Source organism: Hemitrygon akajei, chromosome 19 (genome assembly GCF_048418815.1).
Source record: "Hemitrygon akajei chromosome 19, sHemAka1.3, whole genome shotgun sequence".
Taxonomy (NCBI): Eukaryota; Metazoa; Chordata; class Chondrichthyes; order Myliobatiformes; family Dasyatidae; genus Hemitrygon; species Hemitrygon akajei.
The window spans coordinates 3472690-3485935 of NC_133142.1; the positions used below are offsets into that span (position 1 = coordinate 3472690).

The following is a 13246-nucleotide window of genomic DNA, read 5'->3' on the forward strand; positions in this document are numbered from 1 at the left end:
CAGAATTGATTAGAGAGCTTAAGGTAAAAGAACCCTTAAGGGCGAGAGATCATAATATGATCAAATTCACCCTGAAATTTGAGAAGGAGAAGCTAAAGTCGGATGTGTCAGTATTACAATGGAGTAAAGGAAATTACAGAGACATGAGAGAGGAGTTGGCCAGAATTGACTGGAAAAGGACACTGGCAGGGATGACAGCAGAGCAGCAATGACTGGAATCTCTGGAAGCAATTCAGAAGGCACAGGATATAAACATCCCAAAGAGGAAGAAGTATTCTAAAGGCAAGATGACACAACCGTGGCTGACAAGAGAAGTCAAAGCCAAAGAGAGGACATATAATAGAATAAAAATTAGTTAGAAGTTAGAGGATTGGGAAGCTTTTAAAAACCAATAGAAGGCAACTAAAACATCACTGAGAAGGTAACGATGGAATACAAAAGTAAGCTAGCCAATAATATTAAAGAGGACACAGGAATTTCTTCAGATCCATGGTGTAAAAGAGGAGAGAGAGTGGGTATCGGACTGCTGGAAAGTAATGGGGGATAACGAAATGGCAGACAAACTGAGACATTAGCAGAATGGTGGAAGCTTCAGGTGTCAGGGGCATGAAGTGTGTGAAGTTACCTTGACTAGACAGAAGGTTCTTGGAAAACTGAAAGGTCTGAAGGTAGATAAGTCACCTGGACCAGATGGTGAACACCCCAGGGTTCTGAAAGAGGTGGCTGAAGAGATTGTGGAGCCATTAGTAATGATCTTTTAAGAATAACTAGATTCTGGAATGGTTCCAGAAGACTGGAAAATTACAAATGTCAGTCTACTCTTCAGGAAGGGAGAGAGGCAGTGAAGAAAGCTAATGGCATGCTGGCCTTTATAACAAGAGGAATTGAGTATAGGAGTAAAGAGGTCCTTCTGCAGCTGTACAGGGCCCTGGTGAGACCCCACCTGGAGTATTGTGTGCAGTTTTGGTCTCCAAATTTGAGGAAAGACATTCTTGCTATTGAGGGGGTGCAGCGTAGGTTCACAAGGTTAATTCCCGGAATGGCGGGACTGTCATGTGTTGAAAGATTGGAGCGACTGGGCTTGTATACATTGGAATTTAGAAGGATGAGAGGGGATCTGTTTGAAACATATAAGATTATTAAGGGATTGGACACACTGGAGGCAGGAAGCATGTTCCTGCTGATGGGTGAGTCCAGAACTAGAGGCCACAGTTTAAGAATAAGGGGTAGGCCACTTAGAACTGAGATGCGGAAAAACTTTTTCACCCAGAGTGGTGGATATGTGGAATGCTCTGCCCCAGAAGGCAGTGGAGGCCAAGTCTCTGGATGCATTCAAGAGAGAGATAGAGCTCTTATAGATAGCGGGGTCAAGGGATATGGAGAGAGGGCAGGAACAGTGTACTGATTGTGTATGATCAGCCACGATCACAGTGAATGGTGGTGCTGGCTAGAAGGGCCGAATGGCCTACTCCTGCACCTACTGTCTATTGTCTATAAAGGAAACGATCGGCCAGTTAGTCTGACCTCAGTGGTTGGGAAGATGTTGGAGTTGATTATTCAGGATGTGGCTTCAGGGTACTTGGAGGCACGGGATAAAATAGGCCACAATCAGCATGGTTTCCTAAAGGAAAGTATTGTCTGACAAATCTGTGGGAATTCTTTGAAGGAACAACAAGCAGGATAGACAAAGGAGAGCCAGTTAATGTTGTATACTTGGATTTTCAAATGCCCTTTACTTAACAAGCTACGAGTCCATGGTATTACATAGAAGACCCTAGCATGGATAAAGCAGTGGCTGATTGGCAGGAGGCAAAGAGTGGGAATAAAGGGAGCCCCTTCTGACTGGCTGCCGGTGAGTAGTGGTGTTCCACAGGGGTCTGTGGTGGGACCGATACTTTTTACATTATATGTCAATGATTTGGATGATGGAATTGATGGCTTTGTTGCAAAGTTTGCAGATTATATGAAGATGGGTGGAGGGGCAGGTGGTTTTGAGGCAATAGAGAGGCAACAGAAGGACTTAGATTAGGAAAATGGGCAAAGAAGTGGCAGATGGAATACAGTGTCGGGAAGTGTATGGTCATGCGCCTTGGGAGAAGAAATGAAAGGATTGACTCTTTTCTGATGGAGAGAAAATATAAAAAAAAGTCTCAAAGGGACTTTGGAGTCCTTGTGCAGGATTCCCTGAAAGTTAATTTGCAGCCCGAGTTGGTGGTGCGGAAGGCAAATGCAATGTTAGCATTCTTTTGAAGGGGACTAGAATATAAATGCAAGGATGTAATGTTGAGACTTTATAAAGCACTGGTGAGGCCTCACTTGGAGTATTGTGAGCAGTTTTGGGCCCTTTATCTTAGAAAGGATTGTGCTAAAACTGGAGAGGATTCAAAGGAGGTTCACAAGAATCAATCCAGGATTGAATGGCTTGTCATATGAAGAGTATTTGATGGCCTGTATTCACTAGAATTCAGAAGAATGAGGGGTGACCTCACTGAAACCTATCGAATGATGAAAGGCCGTGGTAGAGTGGATGTGGAGAGGATGTTTCCCATGGTGGGAGAGTCTCAGGCCAGAGGACCCAGCCTCAGAAAGGAGGGGCATTCTTTTAGAACAGATATGAGGAATTTCTTTAGCCAGAGAGTGGTGAATCTGTGGAATTTGTTGCCACAGGCGACTGTGGAGGCCAAGTCATTATGTATATTTAAGGTAGAGGTTGATAGATTCTTGATTGGTAAGGGCATGAGCAGATACGGGAGGGGAGGGCGGAAGGTAGGTGATTGGAGCTGAGGGGAAGAATAGATCAGCCGTGATGAAATGGTGGAGCAGGCTTGATGGGCCAAATGGTCATATCCTGCTCCCATCTCTTACGGTCTTATATCCCAAAGATGTGTGGCTGTGTGGGTAACACGCCCAAAATGCTGGAGAAACTCAGCAGGTCAGGCAACATCTATGGAGAGGGTTAAACAGTCAACACTTCAGGCTGAGACCCTTCATCAGGACTGGAAAGGAACGGGCCAAAAGCCAGGATTGGAAGGTGCTGGGAGAAAGAGTGTAAGCTGGCAGGTGATCGGTGAAACCAGGCGAAGGGGAAGGTAGGTGCGTGGAGGGGGGGGGATGAGGTCAGAAGCGGGGAGGGGAGAGTGGAAAAGTGAAAGGGTTGAAGGAGGAGGAATCCGATAGAGGAGAGTGAAGCATGGAAGAAGGGGAGGTGGAGGGGCACCAGAGGGAGGTGATGGGCAGGTGAGGAGAAGAGTAAGGAGAGAGGAACTGGAATGGGGAACAGAAAAACAGAGATGGTAAACACACGAGATTCTGTAGATGCTGGAAGTTTTAAGCAACACACAAAATGCTGGGGAACTCAGCAGGTGAGACAGCATATCTGGAGGGGAATAAACAGGCAATGTTTTGGAACGAGACCCTTCATCAGGACTGGAAAGGAAGTTTGTGATATTCCGTGTAAACCCAGTGCGTCCAAAGGCTTTTTTTTGTGCTGTATTGTCTCTGACAAATAGGGGTTTAAGGTCCCTCCAGTAATCAATTTTACAAATGTGAAGCGTGCTGTTTGTATGGAGATGGAATAATCGCCCAGAATCAAAATCAGGTTTATCATCACAGGCAGATGTTGTGAAAATTGTTGTTTAGTGGCAACAGGTCATTGCAATACAATACAGTTTACAATAGGAAATATAAAAAATAATTACTGGAAATAAAAAATCTAATTGTTGCTGAAAGAGAGCAAAATGGTGAGTCAGACTGTTCGGAAATCTGATGGCAGAGATTCAGTGTGTGTCTTCTGACTCCTGTACCTCGTCCCTGATGGTAACAGTGAGAAGAGGGCATGTCCTGGGTGATCGGGGTCCTTAATGATGGATGCTGCCTTCTTGAGGCATCACCTTTTGAAGGTGTCCTCGATGGCCAGTGTCCATGGCTGAGGTTGCAGGTTTTTTTGTATTGGTACCTCCTTATTAGACGGTGATAAAAGCCAACCAGAATATTCTCTATGGAGCATCTGTAGAAATTTGAGCGACTTTGGTGACGTTTTGTGGGGTTAGAAGTGGAAAGGCTGAGCAGTTTCAAGTTCCTGGGTGTCAACATCTCTGAAGAAATATCTGGGGCCCAACATACTGATGCAGTAACAAATGAAACCCCTTTGAGTGGCATCTCTAGAAATGCAGCTCATTAGCCCCTTGGTAACAGCCACTGGAGTCTATGGCGAGAAACCCACCTTCCTCAAGCGCCACATGTCCAGGGTGTCTACGACTTTGGTCCTGCCAAACCTGTGAGGTTGGGATGTCTCGTCCACCCAAACCCTGGTTTGTGTGAATGCTGTCTGATTTACTGCCCCCCCCCCCCACCTCCGTTGGCGAGAAATAACAGATCGTAAACTGAATACAATTATAAAGAAAGTGTATTTATGGACATTAACTGAACCAAAGAGTTATTAAAGGAAAAAAAAACAGAAAAGGCTCACTCTAAATTAGTGGTCAAATGTGCACACAAGTCAGAGCTTATCTTAAAGCTGTCTGTAACTCTCACTGGACCCTCGGACAGCGTGAAATCACACACCACCTTCCGAATGTCGCTCAAAATCCATCTGGAACAAATGGATCTCCCACAGATCCTTCCAGAAGCCGTTCATCTGCATGAAGCACCTTGTGCAACAGGGATGGGCTCCTCAGCCATCTTCCCTCCTGTCTTGTCCCAGCTCCCACCAAAAATACCTTGACCAACACTAGTGTCATAGAACAGCGCATTACAGGCCCTTCGCCCCACAATGTTGTGCTGACCCCGTAACCTACTCTAGAAGCTGCCTAGAATTTCCCTACCGCAGAGCCCTCTATTTTTCTAAGCTCCATGTACCTATCTAAGAGTCTCTTAAAAGACCCTATTGTATCTGCCTCCACCACCGTCGCCGGCAGCCCATTCCACGCACCCACCACTCTGTGTGGAAAAAATTACCTGACATTCCCTCAGTACCTATTTCCAAACACCTTAAAACTATGCCCCCTCATTTTAGCCATTTCATCCCTGGGAAAAGCCTCTGACAATCCACACAATCAATGCCTTCCATCATCTTATACACCTCACAGAACCTTTCCACCCAGCATTCCCTAGACCCTTTCCCAATTCCACCATCCTGATTGGCTGACACCACATTCCTAAGTTGATCAATAAATCCCCTTATCTCAGCTCAAACCCAGACATGCTGAAAGCAGAACCGACTGCTCTTTACAGACTGCTGAATGAAATACCTGCGGCATAGCGGTAAAAGTCTTAACCGGGACATTACACAAAGGAGGGATAACAGCAGCTATATTTCATCAAGAGCTTGAGGAGATTTGGTATGTCAACCAAAGACGCACAAATTTCTACAGATGTACTGTGAAGAACTGGTTGCATCACCCCCTGGCATGGAGGGGAGGGGGACTGCAGAGGATCGGAAAAAGCTGAACTCAGCCAGTTCCACCATGGGCACTCCCCTTCCAGCACCGAGGACTCCTTCAAAAGGTGACGCCTCACAAAGGCAGCATCCATCACTAAGGACCCTGATCACCCAGGACATGCCCTCTTCTCGTTGCTACCATCAAGGACAAAGCACAGGAGCCTGAAGACACACACTCAATGATTCAGGAACAGCTTCTTCCCCTCTGCCATCCGATTTCTGAATGGACAGTGAACCCATAAACACTACCTCGCTATTTTCCCTCTTTTTGCACTACTCATTTAATTTGGTCAGTAATATATACATTACTGTAATTCGCAGTTTGATTGTCATGTATTGCAATGTACTGCTCTTTCAAAACAACGGTCTTGGCAAACGCTGGTGATAATAAACCTGATTCTGATTCGTAACAGGATCCTGTTGGTCTGTGCTTCTTCAAAAGCCAGCAAATTGCACTCCCGTGAAGTGAACAACCCTGTAACTAACCTACTGTACATTATCAGGCCAATGTCATCACGTGATTTGAACAAAGCCTTCCTGACCAGTGACCTGACTCTGAAGCATTACAAGAGAAATATCAATAAGATTGAAAGATTACAGAGAAAATTTACAAGGATGTTACTGGGACTTGGCGACCTGAGTTATAAAGAAAGATTGACTAGGTTAGGATTTTATTTCCTCGAGCGTAGGAAAATGAGGGGAGATTTGATAAAGGTATGCAAAATTATCAGGGGTATAGAATGGATAAATGCAAGCAAGTTGGGGTAGATTAGAGCTAGAGGTCATAGGTTAAGGGTAAAAGGTGAAATGTTTAACCTGAGGGGGATCTTTGTCACTCAGAGGGTGGTGAGAGTGTGGAATGAGCTGCCAATGGAAGTGGTGATGCAAGTCAGCTTACAACGTTTGAAAAAACGTTTGACCGGTACGTGGATGGGAGGGGTATGTAAGGCAGCTTACAACGTTTGAGAAAACGTTTGACCGGTACGTGGATGGGAGGGGTATGGAGGGCTCTGGTCCAAGGCAAGTCAATGGGACTAAGCAGAGTAAAGGGTCATCAAGGACTAGATGGGCCGAAGGTTCTGTTTCTGTGCTGTAGCACTGACTCAGACTCAAACAACAAGCCCTGCTGAGAATGAGTTGTAGAGTCGTTGAAAGTGAATTTAGTGATCAGTTCAGAACAGAGATGAGCGAAGTGATCGACTTTGGTTCAGGAGCCTGATGGTTGACGGGTAGGAACGGTTCCTGAACCTGGTGGTGAGGTCCTGAGGTCCCTCTACCTCCTTCCTGATGACAGCAGTGAGAAGAGAGCGTGGCCTGGGTGATGGGGGTTCCTGATGCATGCTGCTTTCCTACGACAGTGCTCCGCGCAGATGACCCCCCCCCCCCCCCCCCAACCTTCTCATGGTGAGGGGGCAGGTGGAAGACGTAAAGGGCTGGAGAGGGAATCTGACAGGAGAGGAGAGTGGACCGTGGGAGAAACGGAAGGAGGAGGGGAGCCAGAGGGAGGTGGTGGTTAGGGGAGAAGGGGTGAGAGGGGAATGGGAAAAAGAGAGAAGGGCTGGGGGAAGAAATCGATGCTGTTGGATTGGAGGCTACCAGACAGAATTTGAGGTGTTGCTTGTCAACCCGAGGGTGGCCTCATCATGACCGGGCATACAGATCAGATCGTTACATAGAGCATTGAGGCAGAACAAGGTCAAACAATCACGGGATGCAGAATAAAGTGCCACAGTTACTGAGAAAGAACCCCTGCGTTCGGTTTGCAAGTTGAGGACATGCTATATTGGTGCTGGAAGCGTGGCGACACTTGCGGGCTGCCCCCAGCACAGCCTCGGACTGCGTTGGGCATTGATGCAAACGACACATTTCACTATGTTTCGACTTACTGTACATGTGGCAAGTAAAGTTGAACTTTGAGCTCTCTCCTTCCCCAGGTATAAACTCGACATCAGCCCGCGTCCTCCTCCTCCTGGTTGTACCCGGACATCTGCTCTTCATCCTGGTCATCAAGTTCCTCCGAGCCGGACACATCTCCGTCAGCCTCTCCTTCACCGCCCTCTACCTGACCGCTGCCCTGCTCCAGGTAACCGGCTCAGAGACCTGCGTCACTCCTCCCCCCGCCAGACGCGTTCTCCCACACCCATCCCCTTTCCCACAGAGACCACAAACCTCACCCTCACATGCACGGTGTGGGGGGGTGGGGGGGCTTGGTGCTAATGGAGGGAGGGAGAGAGAGAGAGAACACGAACAGAGGGAGGGTCACACTGCGGGGTGGGGAGGGGCCGTGCCGAGGGAGGGTCACACTGCGGGGTGGGGAGGGGCCGTGCCGAGGGAGGGTCACACTGCGGGGTGGGGAGGGGCCGTGCCGAGGGAGGGTCACACTGCGGGGTGGGGAGGGGCCGTGCCGAGGGAGGGTCACACTGGTCCCCAGAGTGGTCGAGCATCGGTAAGAAAAGAAAGTTCAGGGCGTTGACTGTGTCCACCGACTCGGTCGACGTCTGCTGGAACCTTCAGCCTGACCTCTGTGCTTTCTCAGGGAGGGACGGAGGGGGCGGAGGCTCGTGGATCGACCAACTCTACATCTCCAGGGCGCACACTCCCGGGTGTCGGCCGCCTCCACGTGGCCAGTCGTGTGCCCCACCTGGTGTGGACAGAGCTAAATGTGCTGCTCGCACGGGGGGGGGGGGGGGGTCCACGTACTGGCATTTCAACAACCGACTGCTGGAGGACGGCCATTTCCGGGATCGTTCTGTAAGTCCCGGCAGGAAAAACAGGACAATTTCCCATCCGTGAGGCTCCAATGGGACGTGGGCAAGACTCACATCCAACTGTCGTGCGAGGAATATGCTTGGGGATTGGCCAAGTGGCGGATGTCCGGGATCGATCAGTTTAAGGAGCTGGTGAACCGGGAGTTCCAGCTGGGGCTGACCGATGAGGACCAGCCCCTCTGGGATGAGTGAGTAGCAGCGGAGGAAGGAGGCGCTGAGGTACCTGCAGCTCAACCAGGGCCAGCGACTGAGACACAAGTCTCCAGGGCTAGACTGGCTAACAGTAAAGTTATTCTGGGCCTTCTGGGACATCCTAGGAGTTGATTATGCGGGGTATTGGGGGAGAGCATGGCGATGGGCGAGATGCCCCTCTCCTGGCGCAGAGCAATTGTAGCCCTGCTGCCAAAGGGGGTGTCTCGTGCCTAAAGAATTGGCACCCAGTATCTCTCTTTAGTGTGGAGTATCTTTGTCCGGATGATGGGCAATCAGCTGGGCTCCATGCTGGCTCAAGTTGTCAACTCTGACCAGTCCGGGGTGGTCAATCCAGGACAATATCCACCTCGTCCGGGATCTGATCTACCTGTACTAGGAGGACGGTCTGTCAGTTGCCTTTCTCTCCCTTGACCAAGAGAAGGCGTTCGATGGGATGGAGCACGAGTATCTTTCAGGGACTGTGCGAGCGTTTGGGCTGGGCCACCCCACATCTGACTGCTGTACCCTGCCCCGTGAAGGTGAACGGGTCTCTGACAGTGCCCTGCAGCAGGGGTGCCCCAGGTCAGGGCAGCTGTGCTCAGTTTGCATGGAGCCATTCCTGTAGGAGTTGACGGGTTTGGTTCTAGCAGATACGGAGGTTGTCCTTTCAGCTTTCACTGATGATGTCCTCCTCAAGGTCACCGACCCTGTTGATGTGCAGAGGATGTGAGGCTGCCCTCTGCAAAGGTCAATTGGGAGCAGAGTGCGGGCCTCTTGGTGGGTCAGTGGCAGGTGGACTCCCTACCGGAGAGGTCGAGTCCCTTTGTATGGAGCAGTCTTTGCTGTGGCGGTGAGAGCGTACAGCAGGATGGGGCTGACTGTCAATACCACCAAGACAGAAGTGGTTTGCCAATGGAGAACCAGTGTCCCACCCACCCTACCTGCCTTCACTGTTGGTGATGAAAAGCTGTCAGTAGTTCCATCTTTCAAATATCTGGGGAGCATTCTCTCTGAGGATAGCGGCATTGACAATGACATCCACAGCCGGATTAAACAGGCATCGGCTGCCTTCAGCGTAGAGTCTTTCAGAACAGGAGGCTTCGTCCCTCCACAAAGGTCGCTGTATACCAAGTGGTCTGTGTCACCACTCTCCTTTATGGCTGTGAAGCTTGGGTAACCTACACTGTCATATCAAGTCCTTGGAGCGCTTCCACAGAAGCTGCCTTCAGCGCATCCTGGGAATTACCTGGTGTGAGCGGGTTCCTCACACTGAAATACTTGTAAAGACCAACTGCAGAAGTATTGAGGCCATGATCACCCAGCGTCAGCTGCAGTGGCTGGGGCACGTGATAAGGATGCCCCCATGTCGGCTACCCCGCAGAGTGTTATACGGCCAGATACATCATGGTCGATACTCAGCTGGAGGGCCGAAGAAACGCTATAAGGATCAGATGAAGAATGCTTTAAGGAAGTACAAGATCAGACCTGAGGACCTGGAGGATGTTGCTGCTGACCGTAACACTTGGTGACAGCTGTGTAGGGATGGGGTTCATATTCTGGAGATGGAAAGAACAACCAGAAGAGAGCAGAAGAGATGCCTCCTGCCATGGCTGCCATCACCACCACATATACATGTCCCACCTGCAATAGAGCTTGTGGGTCCAGGATAGGACCGTACAGTCATCAAAGATCTCACCGTTAAAGAAGTGGACGTCATCATCGGATTCCAATGGACAACCGAAGAGAGAAAGGAGCACCACACACCTCCTCGACTTGGGGGTCTACCTGAGTGCGATGGAGGAGGCCGGGCTGCGGAACTGGCAGGATTTGGAGATAAATATCTCTGCTCGGCTGGGATGCTGGACAGGCCCCCTTCAGCAGAGGAGGTCTCTTCGCAGGGGTCCTTCCCCTGTACGCTGGGGACCTGGGGTGGAAGGTGTTGCATCGGACAGTCCCGTATAACAGGTTCCTGAGCAGGTTCACTGACATCCCGTCCCCCTGTCCATTCTGTGTCCGGGAGGAGTCAGTGTACCACGCTGATATGGAGTGTGAGAGGTTGCTGCCCCGATTTGAGTATCTGAACGGGCTGCTCCTCGGGTTCTGGTTGTACTTCAGCCCTGAGCTGTTGAGATTTTGGCAGCCAGAACGGAAGGGGGTGAGTTATGAGGAGGATGCTCTGGTGGACTTTGTCCTGGGCCTGGCCAAGGTGCCCGTTCACAGGCTGTGCCAGGGCTGACTGCCCGCTCTCTGCTGAGGGTACAGTTGTGTCCGCTGTCCTTAGAGAGGGAGTGTGTGATCACAATGGGTACTGTGGGAGACTTCTGGGAACGGTGGCCCCCAGGGAATTGTCTGTTTTATAGACAATGATTATTAATTTTAATTTCAATTCATTCACTGTCTTAAGTAATGTTTGTATTTCATGTATTTTGTGTAAACAAATGTGTAGTTTTGTTTATAAAAAGCCACACTGACATTTCTCCCCCCCACCCTTCTCACACCCTCCACCCCTCTCATCCTCTCCCATTACCCTCCCCACTCTCCCATCCCTGCTCTGCCCCTCCCCTCCCCACTCTAAACCCCTCTTACCTCCCCATCACTCTCCCTCTCCCCCCACCCCTCCCCACTCTAAACCCCTCTTACCTCCCCATCACTCTCCCTCTCCCCCCCACCCCTCCCCACTCTAAACCCCTCTTACCTCCCCATCACTCTCCCTCTCCCCCCCACCCCTCCCCACTCTAAACCCCTCTTACCTCCCCATCACTCTCCCTCTCCCCCACCCCTCCCCACTCTCTAAACCCCTCTTACCTCCCCCATCACTCTCCCCCCCCACCCTTCTCACACCCCTCTCATCCTCTCACCTTACCCTCCCCACTCTCCCATCCCTGCTCTGCCCCTCCCCTCCCCACTCTCTAAACCCCTCTTACCTCCCCCATCACTCTCCCTCTCCCCCACCCCTCCCCACTCTCTAAACCCCTCTTACCTCCCCCATCACTCTCCCTCTCCCCCACCCCTCCCCACTCTCTAAACCCCTCTTACCTCCCCATCACTCTCCCTCTCCCCCACCCCTCCCCACTCTCTAAACCCCTTACCTCCCCATCACTCTCCCTCTCCCCCACCCCTCCCCACTCTCTAAACCCCTCTTACCTCCCCCATCACTCTCCCTCTCCCCCACCCCTCCCCACTCTCTAAACCCCTCTTACCTCCCCATCACTCTCCCTCTCCCCCACCCCTCCCCACTCTCTAAACCCCTCTTACCTCCCCCATCACTCTCCCTCTCCCCCACCCCTCCCCACTCTCTAAACCCCTCTTACCTCCCCCATCACTCTCCCTCTCCCCCCACCCCTCCCCACTCTAAACCCCTCTTACCTCCCCATCACTCTCCCTCTCCCCCCACCCCTCCCCACTCTCTAAACCCCTCTTACCTCCCCCATCACTCTCCCTCTCCCCCCACAGGTGTTCCTGCTGCTCTACGCGGCTGACCTGCTGGTACGACTGACCTGGAGCCTGAGGCTGGATCCTGACAATTTCTCCATCCCGTATCTCACGGCCCTTGGCGACCTGCTGGGCACTGGCCTCCTGGCCCTCTGCTTTCACGCCGAACTGTTGATTGGTGACTGAGTTTGTGGAAGGGCAGGGTCACGCCACTCGCACACCCGTGGCGCTCACTGCCCCTCATCAGTTGTCGAGCATTCTTCCCTGGGCACGATGATCCCCAACATCACTCCGAAGCCCAGCCCCGCCGAAACAGGCCATTGCACCCCCCCACTCCGAGTGCCCCCACACCCACCACTCACGCTCCTCTCCCATGAGCCCGTCTCAGCTCTGTGCCTTCAGCCCCTGCTGGGGAAAACCAGTCTCCCTTCCTGCCCCCCCCCCCCCCCCCGGGAAGGCTAGCGGAATTCGGGAAGGGGTTAATTCGTGCCAGCCTGATCCGTTGGCCCCCCCATTGCCGAGTTTCCCACCAGAGAAAGCAAAGTCACTGCGTCTGATCCCTGGAGACGGTGAAGGGTTTTCTGAAAGGCACTGAACTCTCATTCAGACAACCCCAGACTTCCAGTTCTGGCACCGTCATAGTAAATACTTCCTGCACCTTCCCATGTGCCTTGTCGGACACTTGTTACTGTGCCGGATTCTCTTCAGATCAACATCGGTTTAACATCAGTTCCTTCACAAGAGCAAGTGTCACGTGTCTGGTGATGTTAACCTGTACGAGAGTGAATGCCGGGAGGGTGTGTCTCAACCCCCAGTGAGGGGGGGGGGTGGGGGTGTGTGTGTGTCCACCCCCCCCCAGTGAGGGTCTGTGTGTGTGCGTCCCAACCCCCCCCAGTGAGGGTCTGTGTGTGTGTGTCCACCCCCCCCAGTGAGGGTCTGTGTGTGTGTGTCCACCCCCCCCAGTGAGGGTCTGTGTGTGTGCGTCCCAACCCCCCCCAGTGAGGGTCAGTGTGTGTGCGTCCCAACCCCCCCCAGTGAGGGTCTGTGTGTGTGCGTCCCAACCCCCCCCCAGTGAGGGTCAGTGTGTGTGCGTCCCAACCCCCCCCCAGTGAGGGTCTGTGTGTGTGCGTCCCAACCCCCCCCCAGTGAGGGTCAGTGTGTGTGCGTCCCAACCCCCCCCCAGTGAGGGTCAGTGTGTGTGCGTCCCAACCCCCCCCCAGTGAGGGTCAGTGTGTGTGCGTCCCAACCCCCCCCCAGTGAAGGTCTGTGTGTGTGCGTCCCAACCCCCCCCCAGTGAGGGTCTGTGTGTGTGCGTCCCAACCCCCCCCCCAGTGAGGGTCTGTGTGTGTGCGTCCCAACCCCCCCCAGTGAGGGTCTGTGTGTGTGCGTCCCAACCCCCCCCCCAGTGAGGGTC

At 51.9% G+C, this 13246-nt stretch overlaps 1 long non-coding RNA gene across 1 annotated transcript; it reads left to right on the forward strand.

Annotated features, from left to right (window-relative positions):
* The first annotated feature begins 7379 nt into the window (after positions 1–7379).
* Positions 7380–12573, forward strand: LOC140742093 (uncharacterized). Its single transcript, XR_012102209.1, has 2 exons — positions 7380–7523; positions 11854–12573. It is a non-coding gene; the product is annotated as an uncharacterized lncRNA (long non-coding RNA).
* The last annotated feature ends 673 nt before the right edge of the window (positions 12574–13246 follow it).